This window comes from Silene latifolia, chromosome Y, assembly GCF_048544455.1.
Source record: "Silene latifolia isolate original U9 population chromosome Y, ASM4854445v1, whole genome shotgun sequence".
NCBI classification, from domain to species: Eukaryota; Viridiplantae; Streptophyta; class Magnoliopsida; order Caryophyllales; family Caryophyllaceae; genus Silene; species Silene latifolia.
The window spans coordinates 211,653,477-211,679,560 of NC_133538.1; the positions used below are offsets into that span (position 1 = coordinate 211,653,477).

Below are 26,084 nucleotides of genomic sequence, written 5' to 3' on the forward strand. Positions count from 1 at the left end.
AAAAGAGAAAAAAAAAAAGAAAAAAAATATGAAAAAAAAAAGAGCTGAAACGAAAAAAAAAAGAAAGAAAGAAAAATCATGAAAATAGTTGTGCCCTCTTGTCAGAGTTGAGAAGATGTTTGAAGACGTACAATCAGAGAGGGTTGGTTGTTTCAGTTAGTTGTTTCAGACGATGTTTTTAAAAGAGGAAGTTTGTCACCGTCTGACTCCTCCGTTCTATCCCATATTTTTTGAGGAGATTGTGCTTTGAGTCTAGTGAGTTTTGTGCCAAGTGAAGGGCACTTGTACTTAGTCTTTCAGTCAGTTGAGATCCGGATGGTTTCATTATGGTCTTGTTAGGAACTAGCTTGACGCTTTTACCTCCACATTTCCATAACTTGTTTTGCCTTTTCTCACCTGAACCTCACTATTCCCATATTGTTTGCAAACCCTCGGCTGTGACGGACATTATCGGTTGGAATTTGTGCATTAGTACTTGAATTGTCTTTCATTTTTGTTGCATGCATGTTATGTAGGTCGCAGTTAGGTGAGTGACTGTCTTTTCTTCTCTCTTTTACATACTACATTTGCCCTTGCTTCATGAGAGAAGAGTGACCACGTGAGAGTCCAGTTTTGTTGATCTTGCAAGGTCAATAGGTCAGCTTTATTTCTGAACAGCTTATAATTCGCTTGCGTATTGACTGCTTGGCTTTAACTGTTGATTTTTGTTGCATTAAATCGGTTCAAGTAGACAAGTTAAGCTAGCTCTGAGTTATCATTTCCGTTCCATTAGTTTAGTTTTGAGTTTACTCGAGGGCGAGTAAAGGTTTGGTTTGGGGAGATTTGATACGTGCCTAATGTATAGTCTTTTTAGCCTATTTCAGCACGTATTCCTATGCAATTCTATACTGTTTTTATGGTATTTTGCCCTGAATTGGCTACTTTGGTGTATTTTGTCCTTTATGTAGGAATGATCGCGAAAGTAGTGGAACCACACTCCTTTTTGTCCTTTTTGCATGCATTTAGAGGAGACGGGATTGTCCCAGAGTGAGACGCTGCATTTGGAAGCGTCGCGGCACGCATTACGAGACACTTGGGTGAAGACGTGAGCTGAAATGAAGACATAGTCACTCGATCGAGCTGTTTACCAGTCGATCGAGTGGTTTCTACACCCCCTGATGGTCGATCGAGCTGTTCCTCAGTCGATCGAGTAAGCTGCACAAGACCAAGTCCTCGATCGAGTAACCCATTGGTCGATCGAGCGACTTTTGCTGAGAATTTGGTCGATCGAGTGGTTTAATCCACTCGATCGAGTGGTTTCGACATTATGGGCTTTTAATTAGTCCGTGTTTTATTTATTTCCGCACAAACTCTTTGTTTGTTTGGCTATTTAACCTATGCTTTACTAGGTTATTAGCATATCTCTTTTTACTATCTTCTAATCTATCAAACACTTTTTACTGTAAACCTTGCTACGTTACTTTGCTTTTCTCCACTGCTACTTTACTTTGGATTATTATTGCTCGGATTCCGTTGTTCTTTACGCCGGATTCGCACTGATTGTAATCCTTTCTCTCCCTTATTTAATAATAATCATTTGTTTGCTTTAATTTCTCATTTGTGTTCTTGTTTTCCTTTGCCCTAATTTTCATTATTGCAAGTTTTAGTTTATTTATAATGTTCACTGCTGGTAGTTTGTTTGCTGTTAGTTTAATCGCCGATATGAGTAGCTAAACTCCCTGCATGTTGGGATTAGGGAATCTACGGTAGAAAGATGACGATTTAGTAGATGAATTAGACGAATTAATCACGAGACTCTGTCACTATAGCAATTTAACTGTAATTCCCGACCTAGTTGAGTGCATGCTTCTATGTCACCCATTAAATCGGCTAAAATTAATCCTCGGATCGAAAGATTGGACTAAACAGGCCTCGTTATAAACAAGAGACTACCCTAATGAGGACGAAAGTTAAGTTAGTGGTACTTTAGGATAGAAAGTGGACCGAAAGGACCTTTTAACATCCGTCTCACATTAGTTCGTCTGAATCATTTACAGCTGAGTTATTGGACTACCGTAGTGAACCGAAATCCCGACATGTCCCCCTTTTCTTGATAGTTTAATCATATTTTATTGCTTAATTTACTCTTGCCTTATTTATCTTCCCTTCAGACTTTGTAGTTTAGAACAAAATTCAAACAACCCCCAATTGTTACCGTAGGATTAGAAATAGACAGCTATAATTGCGTTACCTCCCTGTGGATTCGATACTTGACTGCCTCTGCTACATTTTAGTTGAGACCGTTAGGTTTTATCTTTGATAGGGTTTCGATAGCCGTGTCAAGGGTAAGGGAAACGTGGTTGCCGATGCTTTGAGTCGCAAGGTGTGTCATGCCATGAGATCCGTGATGGTGTTACCTGATCACTTGAGTCGAGAGTTCCAGAAGATGAGCCTTGAGGTAGTTCTTCCTGGTACTTTAGATTTGAGTGTGATGATTGCTGAACCCGAGATCCTTCATGAGATCCGAGTTAAGCAAAGAGAGGATGAATTCCTAGAAGGAGTTCGAGTCGCTGTAAGCGAAGGTCGCGCCAAAGGCTTCGATGTTGGACCTGATGATGGTCTGCGATTCCAAGGTCGTTGGTGTGTGCCTAGTTGTGAGGTCTTAAAATGTAAGATTCTCAAGGAGGCTCATAGTACTCCATATTCGGTTCATCCTGGTGGTGATAAGATGTACAGGGATCTGAAGCTACAGTTTTGATGGTTGGGTATGAAGAAAGAGATCGACGAGTTTGTGAGTCGTTGCCTAATCTGTCAGAAGGTCAAGTTTGAACATCAGAGACCTAGTCGTCTACTGCAACTCTTGGAGATTCCCACATGGAAATGGGATTCGATTTCGATAGATTTCGTAATGGGTTTGCCGAGGTCGCCGAGAGGAAAGAATGCGATTTGGGTCGTGGTTGACCTTTTGACTCAGGTCGCGCATTTCATTCCGATGAAGGACACTTGGAGTCTCGAGGAACTAGCGAATGCATATCAGCGTAAGATCATTCATCTTCATGGTGTTCCTAAGGACATCATCTCCGACCGTGATCCGAGGTTTTGTTCTCAGTTTTGGAAGAAGCTGCAGTTGGCTTTGGGCAGTGAACTTAAGATGAGTACACCTTTTCATGCTGCAACTAAGGGTCAGACTGAGCGTACGATTCAGACGCTTGAGGATATGTTGCGAGCTTGTGCTTTGGAGTTCCAAGTTAGTTTGGAGAAGATTTTACCGCTTGTGGAGTTCTCCTACAATAACAGTTCCTAAGCTAGTATTCAGATGGCTCCGTTTGAGGCACTTTATGGAAGAAATTGTCGTAGTCCTTTGTGTTGGGACGACTCTAGTAAGGCTGTCGTTCTTGGTCCAGAGTTGGTTCAAGAATCGATTGAGCAGGTGAGGTTGATCCGTGAGAAGCTTAAGGGAGCCCAGGATCGACAGAAGACGTGTGCAGACTTGCGGCGTAGGCCGATTGAGTTTGAGGTTGGCAATAAGGTTTTTCTTAAGGTTTCGCCGATGAAAGGTGTGAAGAGATTTGGGCTTAAGGGCAAGCTTAGTCTTAAGAAAATTGGACCGTATGAGGTACTCGAGAGAGTTGGCGAGGTAGCCTATAGGTTGGCTTTATCTCCGAATGTGTCAAAGGTTCATGATGTGTTCCATGTGTCGCAGTTGTGTCGTTATTGCAGTGATCCTTCTCATGTTCTACAGGCTGTTATTATCGAGGTTGAGCCTAACCTGACTTATGAGGAACGATTAGTTTGTATTTTGGAAGATCAGGAGAAGAGGCTAAGGAATAAAGTTGTACCTTTGGTCCGGGTTCTGTGGAGGAGTCAGAGTTCGAGCAGGAGACTTGGGAAATCGAAGCGTCTATGCGAGAGAAGCATCCGCATCTTTTCGAGTGAGGTAGTTCTCTTATCAAGTTTCGAGGACGAAACTTCTTTTTAGGGGGTTGGATTGTAACATCCCTAATTTCCGGAATATATTTCTTTAATTTTATTTTCCCATATTTCATATTTTATTTTTTGGAAAAATACCCGTCTCTTGTCTTTTTAGCTCGTTGGGTTCGAAAACGGTGAAGACCCGCTCTTTCCTTGGGTCTCACGTGGTTTTTGGTGTATATGGGTAAGTTTTGGGCCTAAACTTGAAATAAACCCATGAGCTTTTCTATGAATATGAAGGGAAACCAAACCCTTACTTTACTTTTCTCATAATTCTCAAAACCCTAAACTTAGTTTCTCTACTCTCTCCTCTCACCTTGTGTCGTGTGCCTCCACCCCCTCTAGGTTTCGTGCCGCGCCTTCTTCCTCCTCTCTTCATCATCTTTCGTGCTTAGATCGATCCTAATCGTTGGATCTATCTATCTTCTTCGTAAGTTTTTATATTTTTCATGTAGTTTTTATAGTTTTATAGTTTATACGTATATATTAGTATATTTATTAGAATCGTTATCTTTGGCACATGGATGATTCAATAAAGGCGTGGAGACCGCACCTGGAGAAGACGTCTATATCGTTGAAGAGGATCTTTAGGATTATTTGCATAATAAGGTAACTAGGTGTTTCTCTTTTATTGTGTTTATGCCAATTGATGTAATTAATATGATTTAATGATTGTTTTGTATGATTGGTACATGTTCGATTGTTTATTATCATGTTAGTTATGTTTTCACATGTTTGTATATGTTTTAATGTCTTAATTATATATCATATGTTGCTTATGTGTTAATTATGGGTGTCATTAGCGTAATTAGGGTTTGCGAATAAACCCTAATGGGGCGGCCAAGAGTGCTCTCTAAAGTTATAGCTAAAGTTAGTTTAACCTTGATGATGATTCGAGTGTTATAGCTGAAGTTAGTACAACTTTGGGTTGTTACTCAAGTTATGGCTGTTTGAGTTATAACCTTGGAAATATGAATTCAAGGTTATAGCTGAACCTACTATAACATTGAAGTACGAGTTAAGGTTATAGTTGTAACTAATGTAACCCTGGGATTATGGCTCAAGGTTATGGTTGACGCTAATATAACTTTGAGTTTCGTGTCAAGGTTATGGTTGAAGTTACAATAACTTCAAAGGTAATTGTTGAAGTTATAGTCGAGGTTAGTATAACCTCACATCTAAAGTTCATGTTATGGTTAAGGTTACTATAACATTGATCATTAGTGTTTGTTTCATATCTAGAGTTGTACCCAGTTGTAGTATAACATTGAATTTGCTTATGTCTTTGGTTACTCTATTCATATGATAAGTAGTACAGTCGATTACACTGTTCTATGGTTTGAGTCGTGGTGTTTGTCCATACATTGTTGGTGTTGTCAGTTTTACTGTGTACTTGTTATTTGGTTGGTTGTATAGATCATGATAGTATCAGTTATATACTATCGGAATGAACAAACACTACCATGTCTATGGTCGGGGGGTAGCAGAGGTAGTTCGTTAAACGCTCTGTTCCCCGAGTGTCGTTCGGTGTAGCATAGGCAGTTCGTTATACGCTCTGTGTTTCACCGAGAGGTCTGGCTAGGTCTTAGGCACGTAGGCAGTGGTTATATGCTACACATAGTGTGGATGCAGTTCTTCATATGGTCCACAGTGGATGCAGTTCGTTATACGGTCTATACCGACTATGGAGGCAGCTCGTTATACACTCCATATCTAGAGGCAGTTCGTTATACGCTCTAACGGCGTTCATTCTATACATTGTGTTTGTTGGTAGGGGCAAGTTGAATAATAAATTAGGACTTTGTTCAGGTTGCTCAGATTGAACGTTTGCTGCTGTTTGGATGATGTTGTTTTGAATGCATCGAGGGGCGAGATGAATAATAAATTTGGACTTTGTTTTCATGTTTTGAGAACCTTTGAATAGTGTATTTGTTTGGTTTTGGATTTAGTATCGATCCGGATTTGGGCTTGGTGTTTCCACCACCTTGACCCTTTTATCAGTATTATACTCTGATATTTACTTATATCATGTTTTTCCTATGTTTTATAATCCGGGTTGTTACAGGCAAAGACTCAAGATATATCATGAAGGGGTTGAAATGCATGGAGAAGAGGAGCTCACATTAGAGGACCCGATTTATTACGATTGAATCTTGAGAGGTACTAAGTCGAGCCATCGACGTTAAATAAACGGCAAAACTTTGTATATACTCTATGCCTTAGAATAGTCTTTACATGCATTCATAGAATAGTTTCAATTCCACAAATTTACCGCTTTCCTAGTTAGTGTGTGCCTTAAAAATGTGCATCAATTGTGGAACCTTTTCACGGTTTGTGGAAGTGTGTAGTGGCTTGGAAAGATACTCTTAGGAAGCATGTCATTGGAGAAATAAAGGGTGAAATGGCCCGGAACATCAACTATATGGGTCAAGGTAAAAAAAAGGGAAGAAAAGAACATAGAAAAATCCATCAAGGAAAAATTTTGGGACTCAGGTGAAGGCACGGAATCCAGCAAGAAGCGCAGCCTTTGCAATTGACTGCCACGGGATAAGCTAAAGCCTTTAATACACGAGATTCTTATCCTTCCTTCATATTTTTTCGACACTCCCTCATCTCAAACAACTTCCCCTTCAACAAGAACATCAACCAACCCCTTAAATCGCCCTACAACTTCAACAAAACACCAACTTTAGCATCAAATTCATCTCCCAACATTACCCCATCATCAATCCATCAACACTTGCATCAAAAATCTGAATTTTTGCCCAAATTCCTTCCAAACCCTAACTTTTGGAGCCTTTGATTTCAAGCATCTCAAGTGGTTTAATTGGGTATTGGAGAACTCAAGGAGGGTTAATTGGTATTATACATCAATCCATAAGCAATTTAAGTGGAGTCGGGAAGGTATAAGACAACTTTTCCAACTCTATCATTTCTTGCTTTAGAAATTCCGAAATTAGTCTCATTTTGTGTTAAATTTGGGATTGTAATTATCAATTGTTGTAACACCCCCGTACACCAGGTTGCCTTACCAAGGACCGTCCCAGTATATGAAGGTGTTACCATCTCGGTTACCCGACGTAGTAGATCAAATAGACAATAAAAGAACATTTATAATACATTACCGTACTCTTTATAACTCGGTACAAAACTGATTACAGGTACTGATAGAGACTACTATAACTCGTGATTCTGCACCTCTAAATCGGTAGCGTGATGACTCGATCCCTCCAAGCCCAGCAGCCACAAACCAACAGCACCTGCTAAGACAACTGCTCAACATACCCGAATGGATCACAGTAGATACCACAAAATAGCAACACGGGGTCAGTACTGTCTAATCAATAAAGTCAAACAAACAATGTAACCGGCTGATCATCCTCCACGATAACTAACTACACACAAAAGTTTGTAGCCCTGCCAGATTACCCATCGCAATAGGTAATCCACTCCGCCGGTGGGGGACCACAGCCCATCCCTACCAAGTCCAGCTCATCAACGAGCGAATATCAATCCCTGTTCCTTAATGTGCATATCCCCTCCCGTGACGGGTTCAACGGAGGGCGAACTAGGTTGTGAAGCCACTCCCGCAAGTGACTCCACCATAATCACATACACCACAGCATCACAGCTGTCACAACCCCACAACCGTCACAACATAACCACCTCGCCACTGTCACCACAACACCCATACTCCGATGATCAGCATATAACAACAATTACAAAACAAACACAATCTTAATCAATCAACAGTAACTGAGTTGGGGAAACCCTACCTCATGGCCAACCATGACAAGCATCCACATATAGCCAAGCACGACTCCAACATGCATCCTACAACGATAACCATCCCCCATTATACAACTATCCTCATTAACCTAGCAAAAGAGGCACAAGGCAGAAACTTACCTAATAACGCGGATCGACGATGACACGGACGACGACCTCACACGCATCCTTCCTAAGCAATCCCATCCTTCCCATGGTGGAGTGTAGGCTAGAACATGAGAGTGTATGGAGGTAGGGATGATATAGGAGAGAGATAGGTTAGGGTTTGAGAAAGAGGAACTGTCGAGAGATGAGAAATGAAATGAATCTCGCGAACTTGAGTTTTATATTAACGCGTCAACAGCAGCCATACTCGGTCGAGTACTGGAGTACTCGACCGAGTAGGCCCTACTCGGTCGAGTGTAGATGATACTCGGCCGAGTAGCCTCTGCTAGGTCGAGTAGCCAATCCTATATAGTACATGTTCCCATCTTAATCTCTCACTCATTCCTCCGTAAGGTCTTTCTTGGTCAGAGAGTTGGTCATCAAAGTCCTTAAATATCCTGGGTATTACAGTCTTCCCCCTTAAAAAGAACTTCGTCCCCGAAGTTCAGCCCACACGACTCCAACAGCGAGGTCACGCATTATGATCACAATCCACATACATGAAACATACGAACTTTGGCTATCATTTACACCACCACCACATTACATTATTCAGACAAACGTCCGTATGACCACAAAACTAGACTTCCATGTATTACCGGCCCACAACTATCACTTACAAAACATCCAGCAAAATAATCATAGATTCACAGCAAAATGTGTTCCTATCCCATTGCCTGTATCACGCCATCTCGTTAAAGCAATTCAAACAACCGGCAAGATACACATCCTGCTATCTTACAAAACTGTACTATAACCACGAACGATCATACAAAGTTGTTCAAATGCTCGTTCATATAACTTAAAATGCCACCAAGTACCAAAACACTGTAACATAAATACAATTTCGATAACATAGACATAATTTAATCGTTTGCATTTGCGACATTACCCTTCCCCTCTTAAAGGAAATTCGTCCCCGAAGTTCACCACTAAACCACTTCCCCGATCCTAAATTGACACTTAAATCCGCCTACTGACATTACTCGCAAACTGCAACCAACACTGATTCCTGCTAACGGAACCTAAGCTCTGACATTACACAACCACAACTCATAATAACAGAATATGACGGAAATTAGGTAATATATTTCTCGGAATGTTAGTACTGAATAATAGTAACTTTATCAGTTATCTATATTTAGTCACGTAATTCATGTTACAAAATTATAGCCATTGAGTTTCACTCATCCAATTCGACTTGTTATAACTGTAATCAATCACTGACACCACGGAAGATTGCGTTAGATAACCAAGCATATATATGTTTAGGACTCGTGACAGCTACAATAAACTCTTGTCATTATATAATTTTACTCACATCACTTATAAATATATATATACACCGAATTGCAGCACTTTGAACCATGTAAGAGCATTCATGTTAGCCATGGCAAGGTGACAAAACATTCATATTTTAACGTGTTATTGATGTGACTTATAATTGCGCATATTTAGTCCACTAATTGAGCCTATTTTGCATACTATTATAACATTCCATGGCCATTTTATCCGTCAAAAGCTTTTTATTTTGCTTTCCTAGTGCATTTCGTATGTTTTGTAGGAAAGAAGGTAATTAGGCAGAAATTCCCGTCTTTCGTGTATATTTGGAAGCTTGTTGACGATATTTGATGGACTAAGTATGAAGAGGAGGCAAGAATGATGACCAAGAAAGTAGAAATAAAGAGTATATAGGAGGATCATAGGCTAAAAAGCAAGGATGACGAGAAGGAAGTCAATGCAAGAATAAATTGCTCGGAACCAAACCGAGAGTTGTTCCTTTGGCTCTAAAAGTATGCTAGATGAAACAGCGTTGAAAAATCAAGTGGTCTAGGCTTTGAATCACTCCAACAGGAGTCCGGATGAGAAAATGACGTCCGTTTTACAATCCGAGTTCAAGTAAGGCATGATACAGCTCAACCCGCCCGGGACAAATTCAACCCGCTCGGGTTGAGGCACAGGATACTCATTTTCAGCACGGGACGAGCGTATTGCTGGACATGAAGCTTTTCCTTGCTACATGATCCATGATCTGCACATATTTCTTGAAGACTAGCAAAAGGGAGACTAGAATCTCCCTTTGAGAGGAGCATTTCCCTACTCAACAATTAGCATTGTTAATTACTAATCTACCCTTGCTTAACCTAATGATGTACCACTATATATACTCCATTTGTAATAATCAAACCACCAAGCTTTCTTAGATTAAATCAACTTTCCTTAGATTAGATTAGGAGTAGATTAGAATAGATTGTCCTTTAATTTTTCCACAAAATTACACATTAATCTTTTTTTAATTATTGTTCAAGTTTATTATTGAGTAATTCAAGTTTATTATTGGGTAATTAGAAGATCATTTGGTTTAATTAGGAGATTGACAACCTTCCATCAATCATCAAGTACTTCTATTATTCTTTGCATTATTATTTTGGAATCTCCAAAGGTAGAATTCTCTTAACCCTTGTTTTAATCACTGTTAATCTTTCTTACTTGTTCATCATGTTTTGCCTTGTTAATATGATTGACAACCTTGTTAGCATGTTAAACTTGATAATAAGTGAGTAGTCTCTTAGCTAGGATTAATGGATAATTAGGGAAGTGAACATGGGGAATAATCATGCTTTATCCAATATGTTTCCATAATTAATTTGCTTGCTTGTTGTGATGTCAACCTATGCACATGTTATGTTTGATGAAATGCTAAGCCTATGAATCCTTGCATTTACAACCATCTCTTATCTATTCAACTTGACTTGTAAGATATAAACCAACTCGAGTCTAGTTAGACCATTCATAGAAGTGATTAGGAGGAAAGTAAGTCGACTTGTAGGTGTTGTACAATCTAATCGATTCGGCTCCGGGAGCCAACTCTTCCTAAGAACCGTAAGACATACACCAACTCGGTTCCTTTACAACAATAATTGCTTGTTTAAAATTGAGAACATGTTTGTATGATCAACTCCCATGAATCCCCTATGAACCCATGATATCCTAGCATTTTTAGTCATTTATTTACATCCTTCCTTTAATTGCTTGTTTTACTCTATTGCTTTCATTAGACTAGAATCTTCAACCCATTACAATTGTGACAACCCCTAGCACAACCATAATTAGATTGAACAATTTGTGTACCCACCGTCCCATGGATCGACCTCGACTTAACCACTAACTAGTTGTTTTGTTGAGAATATAAATTTGTTTGATTGAGATCCCCAACGACACTCTCATCAAAATGGCGCCGTTGCCGGGGACGGTGTTAACTTAATTTGATTTTCTTTGATTGTTATTAGTTGTGTCTTTCTTTGCCTTGGGGAAGTAAAACTCCTCAAGGTTTGTTCTAATTGTTTTCGAGTTGTTTGATATTTTGCATGTCTAGAAGATCACAAGGTAACTTGTTACCCATTGATCACAAAATTAAAAGGACTTTGACAACCAATAGAAGATATGCTAGAAATAATTTTAGAGGTATTGGTGAGGTTGTAGATATTCAACTAAATACTATTTAGTTCATCAACCCTTTTGTAAGAGAAGGTGAGGAGAACCCAACACAAAATCAATGACATAACCACCCCACAATGCCTAAGTTTTCATCACATTCCGTACCAACCGAGGAGAACCTACCCAATGGTACTCCCACACCACAACACTTAACCAGAAATTTCATTACAAAATCCGCATTTATCCAATTAGTCGAAAGAAGCCAATTTGGGGGGATGCCTAGTGAAGACCCTCATTCCCACATGGAGACTTTTTATGACTATTGTGATGCGATTTCACAAACCGGAGTGACTCAAGACCAAATTTGATGGGTCTTATTTCCTTTTTATCTAATTGGCACCACGAAACAATGGTTGAAGAGCCTTGATAAGGCTACTCTTGGAATTGACTCTTGGAAGAAGTCGGATCTAGCTTTCTATAAAAAATTCTACCCTCCAGAAAAGACTAACATGCTAAGAGCTCAAATTACGGGTTTTAAGCAAAGGGACGAAGAATATTTGTATGAAGCTTGGGAGCAATTCAAAGGAATTTATCGCTCATGTCCTCATCATGGACTTAGCGACTGGTTCTTGGTACAACAATTTTGGAATGGTCTTTATGAAGACTCAAGAAACATTCTCAACATGGGATCAAATGGTATGTTCACCGAAGTTGACGATAATCAAACTTGGAACAAGATTGAGGAAATGGCGGTCCATAATTCACAATATAATAGACCTTGCAAGGCTAATAAAGGAGGAAATCATAAAGTGGACTCTATTACTCAATTGGGTGCTCAACTTAGTGCTCATATTGATACCATCAACTTGAAGTTTGAAAAAGCTATGGAAGCTTGAAGAAGCCTCAAAATCACCAAAGCATCATGTTAATGCCATGGTGGCATCTTCATCAATCCCAAGTGGGATATGTGAGAATTGTGGAACTTTGAGACATGACCAAAGTGAATGTAGGGGAACAAATAAGAAAGTGAATGCTTTTCAAGCATACAAAAGTGGTATCCCTTATTCCAACTATTACAATGAAAACACCAAATTCCACCCAAATCACTCATACAAAAGTCAAAATGTTCAAAACCCTCAACCAACATACACCCCACCTCCCATGAGAAACCAAAATCAAAGACCCTTTTTCATCCAAAACCAAGGTTATCAAAATCAAACTCCATACAATCAACAAAGTGACCAAGGTTTTGACGTTCAAAAAGCGGTCCTCCAAATGCAAAAGAATCAGCAAGAATTTTTCACTCAAATGCAAAAAGATAGCCAAGCAAAAGACATCACCATCAACAACATCCTAGCCCACACAAAAATGTTGGAAACTCAAATGACCCAACTAGCATCTTCAAGCTCTCAAAGACAAAAGGGGCAATTACCACCTCAAAGTAATCCCCCAAGACATGAAATGGTTAGTGTCATTCACTTGAGGAGTGGTACGAGATATGAAGGACCAAAGAAGCAAGTTGAGGATGAAGTTGTGGAAACTAGTGACAAGGAAAGAGTTGTGCAAAACTCTAGGGAAAAAGAACTCACCAATCAAGAAGTTTCAAAGAAAAGTGAAGAAAAGGCCAAAGTGAAGGAGCCCATTGTGATTAGACTTCCATTCCCGAGTCGTCAAGCTAAGCCTCAGTTTGATGACCAACTTGGAAAATTCATGGAAATTGTAAAGAATTTGTAAGTCTCGATTCCCTTCACGGAATTGATCAATCACGTTCCGGCATATGCGAAGTACATGAAAGACATCCTTACGAAGACGAAATCAATCCGGAAGCTGGAGACTATTGCCTTCACTAAGGTGAGTAGCGCCATCCTTTAAGGGAGTTCACCTCCAAAACTCAAAGATCCGGGAAGTTTCTCCATTCCATGCACTATTGGTGACACTACAATCAACAAAGCTTTATGTGACCTTGGGGCAAGTGTTAGTGTCATGCCATATTCGGTTAGCAAGAGGCTAGGAATAGGAGAACTTAAATGTACCAACATCACGCTTGAAATGGCGGATAGATCAACAAAGACACCTTTAGGGGTATGGGAAGATGTTCCCGTGAGAATTGGAAAATTCTTCATCCCGATGGATATCGTTATTGTTGACATGGAAGAAGACTCCAACATTCCTATTATCTTAGGAAGACCTTTCTTGCACACCGCGGGAGCGGTGATCGATGTGAAGCATGGAGAGCTCACCCTTGAAGTGGGAGATGAAACCATCACTTTCAATCTTGACAAGACCATTAGAGCTCCCCGATTGCATGAGCCATGTTTTATGATTGATCACTATAGCCGGAAGGATGATAGGAAGAAGTTGGAATTTCAATAGAAAAAGAAAGTGGATAATGATCCATCAAAAGAGCAAGGAAATAGCAACAATGAGGGCTTGAAAAGCTCACCCATGACAAGTGAAGAAGATGGCCTCATTGGCCAAGACAAGAAAGAAGGAGAGTTGTCTCCATCAACTCAAGAAATGTTTAATGATCAAGTAGACGAAGTTTGCGGTCACTGGGATGATGAGTTTGAAGGGATATGCAATCCCTACATTGGTAATTCTATGAACCAAGACTACAATAGAGAACAACATGTGAAAAAATCTATTGAGGACATTTATCATGATAATGAGCAAGCTTTCGACTACTTCTTCAAGGTGTTGAGTAACATCAACAACACCTTAAACATGCCCCCTTGACATCTCACATTGGATGAGAGTTTGGTGGAGTCCTCCCTAAACCACCATTTGTAAATATTCTAACTCCCTAACTTGCATTTCAATTATTACATTGCATTTTTTGTCATTTTTGGATTTATATTTTTGTGCTTTGATCAAGATATTCATCATTTTGAGAAAAGTGAGGGAGGGACTTATGATTTTATTGATGTGTAGTGCTTTACCTTAGTGTGGGGATAGCAATTGCCTAGGCTATTCATGCATTTGTAGTGCCCCTACAATGAAGAACACGAGAATTGAAGAAAGAAAATGACACGGGTTACGAAGTACCCACGGATGGAGTTGAATCCGTGTGGTCAAGGAAGAATCCGAGCAGCCAAATAGACAATACGCTCGTCCTGAAGAACACGAGCGTCCAAAGTCACCAGACGCTCGTCTGGTAGAGCTGCAGAATACAAAAATCTGGTTTGACAATGTGACACCCTCATTTATTGCGTAAAAGTAAACACGTAATTCTAGAATAAAACTGCATGGATATGTTTGTAATAGGTTCATTTGGGTAAAAACCTGTAATTTTTAAAACCTGAACCTGTTATAAAGATATCCAAATTGGAAGGTGTCAAACATACAAGGTCTAACTAGAAGATTCGCAACATAACCATTGCTAAAGTCGCGAATAGCAAAGTTATACAACCAAATGTAAAGAGGGAGACATATGTCCCTAAAATGTATGTGACATAAAAAGTGTTTAAAGCTCACAATAAAATAAAGCTAGTCTAGGTTCCAAGGTTACTTTGCTCGCTAGCTCGTCCATGTACCCCATATATGCATCACCTACCTGTCATTCGCATTTTATACAAATACGAAAGCCACAGTCAGTGGGGAGTAACTCCGAGTTCTCCCAGCCACGAAATGTCATAATTAATATAACATGTAAACATAAGAATATGAATATGAATAACACATAGCCTTAGCATATAGATGCTAGACAATCGTGGTTATCATGTGAACAATAATATAACAACACATAGTCCTAGCATGTGAATACTAGACCGACTCATACTACACTATCATGTGAATCACATAACATCCAGGAATCCAAACTCTATCAACCATAGCCGGCTTGCATCTCACCTTCTATGATTCATAGAATCATCAAACAAGAAAGGACAATATATCAAAGACAGGCATAAGTTCTTAGTCCCGTTAATAGTCACTCTGTTAACTCGAGTCTATACCACGAGGTAGGGAAGGTAATCGAACCGGTATCTTGGCTCAGAGGTTCTATCAAAACATGGCCAAGACACAACACAACCCTAGCCTAAAATCTGCGCAGACCTAGACATGCGGATACACACCACCGCACCCAAGACCCACAATTGTATAAAACCATGTGAGTACCCTAAGGAGTCCACCAAAGGGTTGGCTAGTACTTAAGCTGACCACTTACTCTCAAAATAAGTAACGAGGTCATGCCCCAACTTGGATATAATCCCACCAAGTCAGGAACACAGAGGCTATCAAGCAGTGAACATACACTCGTCAAAGACTATAATGGCCTATCTATGATGAAGGCCGAAATACTCACCTAGGACCTAGTCCCAGCTAGTCCCAGCTTGAATACTTTAGCCCACACCACACAAGACAAGTAGGATACCCAATTAACCATAAGAGGGGCAAAGAGTCCAACTTACCAACATAAATGCTAACATTCTATCATGTGAAAGGCTATATAAATGTCTATTCAGCAGACAATCCAACCATATCCTCAATGTCATCAATAACCAAATTATAGCTAACCATCAATATCATAGTCCATGAAAATAAACTACAATGGCTAAAGGCAAACAAGACTCAAGCATAAGGCATCCAAAGCATCCAACAACCAACATGTGAAATGATAATTACAAATATCAAGGCATAACATAAAACCTCCAATAACAACCAATCTTACCTCAAAGCCAAACCCTCGACCCGAGTCTCGCGACGGGTCATCGGTCAAATCGAGGCTGACCGGTTTAAACCTAGTTTGACCAAACTCGTTCGGTCAATCTGGCCCAGCTCAGAGTCTTGGCCTACTTTGGCCCAAATCACAAATTTATCACAATATAATTCTCATGTTATTTCTAATTTCTATCATGTGAAAAACGAAAGTAACACATTATCAATCACTTAAACACTTAACAAACAACAGGCACAACATTAACTACTAATGTGACATTAATTCGTCGAGTAACTCGGAATAGTTACCTTACGCTAGCAAAGAGAAAAGTAATAACTTGAGAAAGCTTCTAAAACCCAAAATTACTCTTCATCTTCAACCACATATGAGCCACCTAAAATAATTATGTGAAAGGACGATATTAACGAATTATCTTTATATAAAATATGAGACGCAAATCCACAAGTATAAAGCCACTCAAAAACAGACCCTAAAGACTACAAAAATCGCCCCAACACAGAGTCCAAATTAGTCCAAAACAATCCCTACATGTCAGTATACACCGTCTCAACTATAAAACACACCAATTATCACCCAAAACAATCCATACATGTCAGCATACACCGTCTTAAATATACCACTTACTAACTAGCATCCCAAATGATCCCTAGAGGTCAGTATACACCGTCTCAATCATCTCCACATATCAGTATACACCGTCTCAACTATACAACTGACTAATTAACATCCATAAGGATCCCTATATATAATTATACACCGTCTTAATTATAAAACAGACTAACCAGCATTCGAAATAAACATATTTTACAAGTAATATTGAGTAACCTATCATTGTTACCTTGTTCCGATTGAACTAATCATTTATGACTAACAAATCTTCTACAAGACCGTCTATCTTAGCATCTACAACCGTCTTATAATAAATAAAGCTGAAAATATAAATTGGGTTTGTAAAAATACATGACGAAAATGAATGTTACTTACATCGGAATGACGAGAACGACGAGAGGAGCAATATGGAACGAAAATCATTGATAACGGATGACAAACGGAGTGGCAGGATCAATTTAAAATCTGATAAAAATTAAAAGCGAAGCTAAAAGAAGAAAAAGGAAGGAGATGAAGAATGATGCGTGAGAAATGAGGGAGCGGCTTTGCACCTGCTATTTATTATACGTGACGTTTCTTCATCGTTAAGAAACTTCGATAGTTATTAAAACCGTTTTGAGTTAAATTTAACCGATTTAAGTAAAAGTTTGATAATAAAACGGAATCAATAATAAATAAATTTAATGAGTGAAAATAAAATAAACTCAGCTAGTTAACGTAAATAATAAGAAATCGGCTTGAAACGGAATTATTAGCGATTTTTACGAAACTAACGGATATTAATAAAAATTGCTAATTTAGTGAAATAAGCTCAAAATAGCTAATTGGACGGTTTTGTTCCCAAAATCCATCTCGGGTTCACTTAAAACAACTTTCATAAGAACTCGTAAAGAAACGGAAATTATTAAATAAATAAACTCGAACTAATTTCAATAAACTCGAACTAACTTTAAATAAACTTATTAATGATTATTAAAATTAACGTATCGAATTATGATGAAATTAATTAATTAGCTAAGCATAAATATATAAATCGTTAAATGATGTAATTAAATTCAAAATAGCAATTAAAAGAATTTTATCCAACTTAATAAAATACGGGGTGTTACAATCACCCCATCTTTTAAAAAGTTTCGTCCTCGAAATTTGAAAGTATAAATGAAAGGTTATAAAAATAAAACTTAAATTGGAATCGGTAACCAAAACATTTAAAAGGTCACTTATCGTAAGAATCAAAATTTTTTCAAAAGTTTCAAATAAAATTTTCCGACAGAACCAGATTCTCATCAAAGGAACGGAAGTGTTCTCGTTGCGCATTCAAGAACATCACATTCCAAATCCAAGATAAGGTCAAAGGCAAATCATTTGTATAAATCAAAAATCAAAATACTTTCGAAAACATTAATGAAGAGTTTTCAAAAGTATAAGTCTCATTCATGGAACGAAATTGCTCTTGTTGTGCACACAAGAACGCTAACCTTCCAAGTCAAAGACAAATTTAAAACCGAAAATCACTCGTCGACAAGAGTAGAACAAGTTATTAAACGTTTCTAATAACGAGTTCTAACATCCGATCAACGTTAAAATCAAAAGAAAAGGTAATCTACTCAAATTTTCTTTTGCAAAAAGGCCAAAATAGAAATAAAGGTTTTACTTTTAAACCCAATTGGGGGTCAAATCCCTGAAAGTGTAACAGTAAACTTTGACAAAGAAGTCATAAATAGATCAAAGTTAACAGAAATTGGACAAAACTTAACGAAATCTCGGGTCTAGTAATTAAAATTACGATAAATGAGTTTATATTCAAGGAAGGAATAGGGAACTAAATCAAATTTTCATTTTCAGATCTTAAAAAATAGGTTAGGTTTGCAGAAGTGACATAAACTTTTAAGAATGAATCGAAACTGGTAGCTTGAAAGTTTAGAAGTTGTACAAAAAGGAAAGTAACTTAGATAGCATAAAAACAAAGTATGTTAAGAGAGCTCAAACTTGAGCAACAAGAGAGTTATAATGAATTTCATAGGGTAGAAATTGAAGTCAAAATTACAAGGATGTCAAAGATAGAGTTTCACACGATACGAGTGTCAAACTTAAAGGAGGAGCAAAATGAAGCGAGGAAATGAGGTATGAACGGTAACGCTTATGGTCAAGGATAAAGGGAAATTATACAACAAGGAAATGTCAGATACTCAAATCTCAAACAAGGGTCAAGGTAAAATAAACGCTCGCTTAAGGGGTGATAAATCAGTTAGATACTTCTTCCACCTATCTTATCACATATTAGGATTTCCCTAAATCAAATCTACCACTCAAGTATAAAAGCATCTCTTTATCTCAAGCACTCGACACAACCTCAATGTTTTAAAAACCAAAGAATGAATTGACAAAGACTTCTCAACAAAGTTCTCAAGGAACAACTAACACCAAATCACATTCCCAATCTATACGGGATTGTTAACATCTAAAAATGGGTTTTCTTCCAAATTCATATTCTAAACTTATCTCATGTTTACTCCTAAGGCGACGACGCTCAACCTACTAAGCTTTCAAATCCCAAACATAAACAACAAAGCCAAGTTCTATAACTTTAATCACATAGGCAACTCATTCCTAACACAAATAATCCACCAATCAATTATACTCACTTTGTCAAGGAACTAGGTATAAGAATCACTAAGTATGTCTCATCACATTACCTAAGTCTTTCTAACATCACATCCCCTCAAAACCAGGGTTAAGGGTCAGACACAAACAATCTTCTCAAAAGTCGAATTTTCCAACCAAGGTCAACATTCCTCACAAGAAAGAGTACTATCTAATGGCGTTAAGGAAGGATAAGCAAAGAACAAAGGACAAGTTAGGAGTACAAGCATAGCTTTTAAAGTAAAACAGAAGGGAGTTTAGAAGGAGGATAAGCACCAAGAGATTAAGAATAAGGCGAGATACCAAAAGAACGAGAAACATCTTCAAGGAAGTAGAAGCATTCTTCAAAGGTTAAACAAATCTTCAATCCTCAGCAATAGGCACTAAATCTTGATCTTCTTAAAATATAAGTGTCCTTTCAATGGAACGGAGATACTCTTGGCGATCACTCAAGAGCATTAATATTCCAATTCAAAGACATAAAAATACATTTTTACACCAACAAATGATAAAACTAATTATCAGACGTCTCCAATAACAAGCTTTAACACTAATTGACGTTGAAACCAGTGAAAAACATTAAAATATTTTCAAAACCTTTAGTTCAAATTTTTTTTTATTTTTTATAATAAGGGTAATAACTCCATTAGCTATAGATAAGCTCACGGTCATTGATCCAAGAACGCAACAATTATTAAATGACAATCAACAAACAGGTTAGTATCTAACAAAGAGCAAACACAAAGAGACTACAACATAAGGTCCTAAGTCTACCCATCTTACCCATCTCTCAAGTTTATTATTTTAAGGTCAAGTTATTTATATTGGGGGTGCACAAACGTGCGTCGGGAGCAAATATGCTCTGATACCAACTTGTGACACCCTCATTTATTGCGTAAAAGTAAACACGTAATTCTAGAATAAAACTGCATGGGTATGTTTGTAATAGGTTCATTTGGGTAAAAACCTGTAATTTTTAAAACCTGAACCTGTTATAAAGATATCCAAATTGGAAGGTGTCAAACATACAAGGTCTAACTAGAAGATTCGCAACATAACCATTGCTAAAGTCGCGAATAGCAAAGTTATACAACCAAATGTAAAGAGGGAGACATATGTCCCTAAAATGTATGTGACATAAAAAGTGTTTAAGGCTCACAATAAAATAAAGCCAGTCTAGGTTCCAAGGTTACTTTGCTCGCTAGCTCGTCCATGTACCCCATATATGCATCACCTACCTGTCATTCGCATTTTATACAAATACGAAAGCCACAGTCAGTGGGGAGTAACTCCGAGTTCTCCCAGCCACGAAATGTCATAATTAATATAACATGTAAACATAAGAATATGAATATGAATAACACATAGCCTTAGCATATAGATGCTAGACAATCGTGGTTATCATGTGAACAATAATATAACAACACATAGTCCTAGCATGTGAATACTAGACCGACTCATACTACACTATCATGTGAATCACATAACATCCAGGAATCCAAACTCTATCAACCATAGCCGGCTTGCATCTCACCTTCTATGATTCATAGAATCATCAAACAAGAAAGGACAATATATCAAAGACAGGCATAAGTTCTTAGTCCCGTCAATAGTCACTCTGTAACTCGAGTCTATACCACGAGGTAGGGAAGGTAATCGAACCGGTATCTTGGCTCAGAGGTTCTATCAAAACATGGCCAAGACACAACACAACCCTAGCCTAAAATCTGCGCAGACCTAGACATGCGGATACACACCACCGCACCCAAGACCCACAATTGTATAAAACCATGTGAGTACCCTAAGGAGTCCACCAAAGGGTTGGCTAGTACTTAAGCTGACCACTTACTCTCAAAATAAGTAACGAGGTCATGCCCCAACTTGGATATAATCCCACCAAGTCAGGAACACAGAGGCTATCAAGCAGTGAACATACACTCGTCAAAGACTATAATGGCCTATCTATGATGAAGGCCGAAATACTCACCTAGGACCTAGTCCCAGCTAGTCCCAGCTTGAATACTTTAGCCCACACCACACAAGACAAGTAAGATACCCAATTAACCATAAGAGGGGCAAAGAGTCCAACTTACCAACATAAATGCTAACATTCTATCATGTGAAAGGCTATATAAATGTCTATTCAGCAGACAATCCAACCATATCCTCAATGTCATCAATAACCAAATTATAGCTAACCATCAATATCATAGTCCATGAAAATAAACTACAATGGCTAAAGGCAAACAAGACTCAAGCATAAGGCATCCAAAGCATCCAACAACCAACATGTGAAATGATAATTACAAATATCAAGACATAACATAAAACCTCCAATAACAACCAATCTTACCTCAAAGCCAAACCCTCGACCCGAGTCCCGCGACGGGTCATCGGTCAAATCGAGGCTGACCGGTTTAAACCTAGTTTGACCAAACTCGTTCGGTCAATCTGGCCCAGCTCAGAGTCTTGGCCTACTTTGGCCCAAATCACAAATTTATCACAATATAATTCTCATGTTATTTCTAATTTCTATCATGTGAAAAACGAAAGTAACACATTATCAATCACCTAAACACTTAACAAACAACAGGCACAACATTAACTACTAATGTGACATTAATTCGTCGAGTAACTCGGAATAGTTACCTTACGCTAGCAAAGAAAAGAGTAATAACTTGAGAAAGCTTCTAAAACCCAAAATTACTCTTCATCTTCAACCACATATGAGCCACCTAAAATAATTATGTGAAAGGACGATATTAACGAATTATCTTTATATAAAATATGAGACGCAAATCCACAAGTATAAAGCCACTCAAAAACAGACCCTAAAGACTACAAAAATCGCCCCAACACAGAGTCCAAATTAGTCCAAAACAATCCCTACATGTCAGTATACACCGTCTCAACTATAAAACACACCAATTATCACCCAAAACAATCCATACATGTCAGCATACACCGTCTTAAATATACCACTTACTAACTAGCATCCCAAATGATCCCTAGAGGTCAGTATACACCGTCTCAATCATCTCCACATATCAGTATACACCGTCTCAACTATACAACTGACTAATTAACATCCATAAGGATCCCTATATATAATTATACACCGTCTTAATTATAAAACAGACTAACCAGCATTCGAAATAAACATATTTTACAAGTAATATTGAGTAACCTATCATTGTTACCTTGTTCCGATTGAACTAATCATTTATGACTAACAAATCTTCTACAAGACCGTCTATCTTAGCATCTACAACCGTCTTATAATAAATAAAGCTGAAAATATAAATTGGGTTTGTAAAAATACATGACGAAAATGAATGTTACTTACATCGGAATGACGAGAACGACGAGAGGAGCAATATGGAACGAAAATCATTGATAACTGATGACAAACGGAGTGGCAGGATCAATTTAAAATCTGATAAAAATTAAAACAGAACGAAAAGAAGAAAAAGGAAGGGAGATGAAGAATGATGCGTGAGAAATGAGGGAGCAGCTTGCCTGCCTGCTATTTATTATACGTACGTTTCTTCATCGTTAAGAAACTTCGATAGTTATTAAAACCGTTTCGAGTTAAATTTAACCGATTTAAGTAAAAGTTTCAGTAATAAAACGGAATCAATAATAAATAAATTTAATGAGTGAAAATAAAATAAACTCAGCTAGTTAACGTAAATAATAAGAAATCGGCTTGAAACGGAATTATTAGCGATTTTTACGAAACTAACGGATATTAATAAAAATTGCTAATTTAGTGAAATAAGCTCAAAATAGCTAATTGGACGGTTTTGTTCCCAAAATCCATCTCGGGTTCACTTAAAACAACTTTCATAAGAACTCGTAAAGAAACGGAAATTATTAAATAAATAAACTCGAACTAATTTCAATAAACTCGAACTAACTTTAAATAAACTTATTAATGATTATTAAAATTAACGCATCGAATTATGATGAAATTAATTAATTATCTAAGCATAAATATATAAATCGTTAAATGATGTAATTAAATTCAAAATAGCAATTAAAAGAATTTTATCCAACTTAATAAAATACGGGGTGTTACAGACAAAGAATTCGAGCGTCTCATCTGAGAATCCGCTCGTCTCATTCTGGACGGTCGTCCTTCACAAAAGACGCTCGTCTTTTTGCTCTAAAAATCCTGGGATTTTCTCTGTAAAGGAATCGGAGCGTCCACCCAGAAAGACGCTCGTCCCTTCACAAAGAATCCGCTCGTCTTTCCAGAAAGACGCTCGTCCTGTGGCGTCTTTTCCTGAGCCAAACATTGAGGAATCCGAGCGTCCCGACACCTGGTCCGCTCGTCCTCCACTGCATTTTCAAAAATAACGAGTGTTTTAAAACCCTTTTTCTCCCATTCATTCTCATTTCTTCAACATACAAACACTACCCAAAACCCAAAAACCTCAAAACCCTCATCCTCTCCATCAACAAAATAAAATTTCCTCAACCAAACTCAACCAAATCAAATCCAAACTTCCTCACAACAAAAATTAATCACTCCTTTTGCAATAACAAGTAATTCAAACACCAATATCATCAACTTTTGAGTCGATTTTTAGGATACAAAGCAACATTCATTCATCCTAAATCGATTTGGGTATCACTAAAAATTGAATATTTCAATCTTTCATTGGTGTAATCAAGCAAAGGAGAATGGCAAGAACTAAAGGAGGCAACAAGGCACCCTTAAAGAAGACATTTTCCAAAAGGCAACTAGCTCTTCAAGCAAAACAATTGTCAAAGGCATTGGTAGTCCATGAGGCAAGGTTGGAGGTTCAACAACAAGATCCCCCTATGAAAGCTACAACATCAACAACTCCGGTCATTGAACAATTATCCAATTATCCGGATGTAACTTTCACTTCCGACTCTCATAGGGAGAAATTCATTCTCTTTGCTAAGAAAACCATCATGCCTACTAAGTCTATTTGTGAAGATGCATTGTCAAAATTGGGTGTTCTTGAACAAACCAAAACATTCTTTGAGTCTATGGGATTGGGTAAATTGTTTACAATGAAAGAATTGACATACCCCTCCCTCACCTTGGAATTTTTAAGTTCCTTGAAAGTCACAAGGGTGGAGACTCGAACCAACATCGAGTTTCGTCTTGAAAATGCTGATAGACGCATAACTTATGGAGAATTGGGTAAGATATTAGGCCTTAGTGATAACCCGAAATATACAAAGACTCCTATCAAGTATGACCCCGCTCCTCTTTGGATGGCAATTTCCGGAAAGAAATTCATACGCTTTCATGATTGTCGTGCTCTCTTAGTCCACCATCCGGGCAATAGAGTATGGCATAAGGTCATTGGGAATACTTTGATAGCTAGAAATGGCACAAATCATCTTACCAAACTCGATTGTATTCTTCTTGAGTCGGCCTTGAACATTGGGAGGGAATTTACCAAGCCATACAATGCTCTAAGACTTTTGGTTGAACGATGGTTTAATGTCGATTGTGGCAAAGAAGGCACCGCCTTTATTGTCAATGGAGGACTAGTTACCCATTTGGCTAAGCATTTTAATCGGGATTTCAACAAAAACATCACCTATGTGCCGGTTAAAGGAGGCCATCTTGTTGATATGGACACCATGATTCACAAGTTCAAGTGGGTCAAGCACGACACTCTTGAAAACAAATATGGGTGGTTAACAAATGAAGCTAGATCCTTCACCTTGCCTTCCAAAATTTGCCAATTGAATGTTCACCGACCGAACTACCTTCTCCCACTCTCTGAAGAGACCGAGTATATCATTCAACAACAAAGGGGCGAAATTGCCGAGCCCTCCTCCTCCATTATCACCCCACCTTACCCATTTGAATACCACGAGTTCAAACCCAAGGATGTCGAAGTGGGAAATGATTACTTGACACTACTCATGAGGGAAATGTACATGCAAGCTTACAATGATAGAGTGGATACTTACAAGGCCCAATATTCGCCCCTCTTACATCTAGCTAGACAAGGACTTCTTGATCCGTCTTGTCCTTTGCCTAGTTGGGCGGATAGGGAAGTATTCTTTCCTAGAATTCCTAGTGGTGGTAGACCGGGTGGAGAGGAGATGGTTGTTGAAGAGGTTGGTGATCAGGAAGGAGAAGAAGAAGAGGTTCAAGAAGAAGAAGTCCAAGAGGAGGAAGAGGAAAGTGAAGAAGAACAAGCAAGTGAAAGTGAGAGTGGACATGATTCCACATCTATGGAGGTTGATGATGCCTCAAGAGAGGAAGAAGAAGAAGATGATGATGATGATGATGATACGATGGGTGAGGATTAGCAAACTTTGGAGGCTCCTACATTCTTACACCTCCCTTATGGTTTGTCTACTTCTCTTGTTTTTATTTTATCTTGATCATTTTGTGGAATCCTAGCAACATTGGAGGACTAACACCTTGGCTTCATTAAGGTGTTCATTATTATTGTTCCCGACTTGTAAAATCCAAAATGACAATCTTTAGTTTCATGCATTGCATTCCATGTGCATAAACTCCCCCAAATTCATGACATTAGAAATAATGTCTATTTTGATTTGGGGAAGTCTATGCATATGCATTGGGAGCTAATTTAAATTATGCTCTCCACCATAACAAAAACACATGCATCATGTAGTGTAGCTTAGTATAGTTTGCATTTAGTTTAGAAATCATGCATTTTCATTGCATAATTTCCTATCGTATTGGCCATTAAGGACAATGCTCATACTAGTGTGGGGATGGGAAATTCTAACTTGAGTTTTATTCAAAATCCAAAAAAAAATCAAAAATTTCGAAAAATTCAAAAAAATTGAAAAATTGAAA

At 38.1% G+C, this 26,084-nt stretch overlaps 1 non-coding gene across 1 annotated transcript; it reads right to left on the minus strand.

Annotated features, from left to right (window-relative positions):
- Positions 1 to 11,831: 11,831 nt before the first annotated feature.
- LOC141634843 (small nucleolar RNA R71) lies at positions 11,832 to 11,938 on the minus strand. Its single transcript, XR_012539562.1, has one exon. It is a non-coding gene; the product is annotated as a small nucleolar RNA R71 (small nucleolar RNA).
- Positions 11,939 to 26,084: the final 14,146 nt, after the last annotated feature.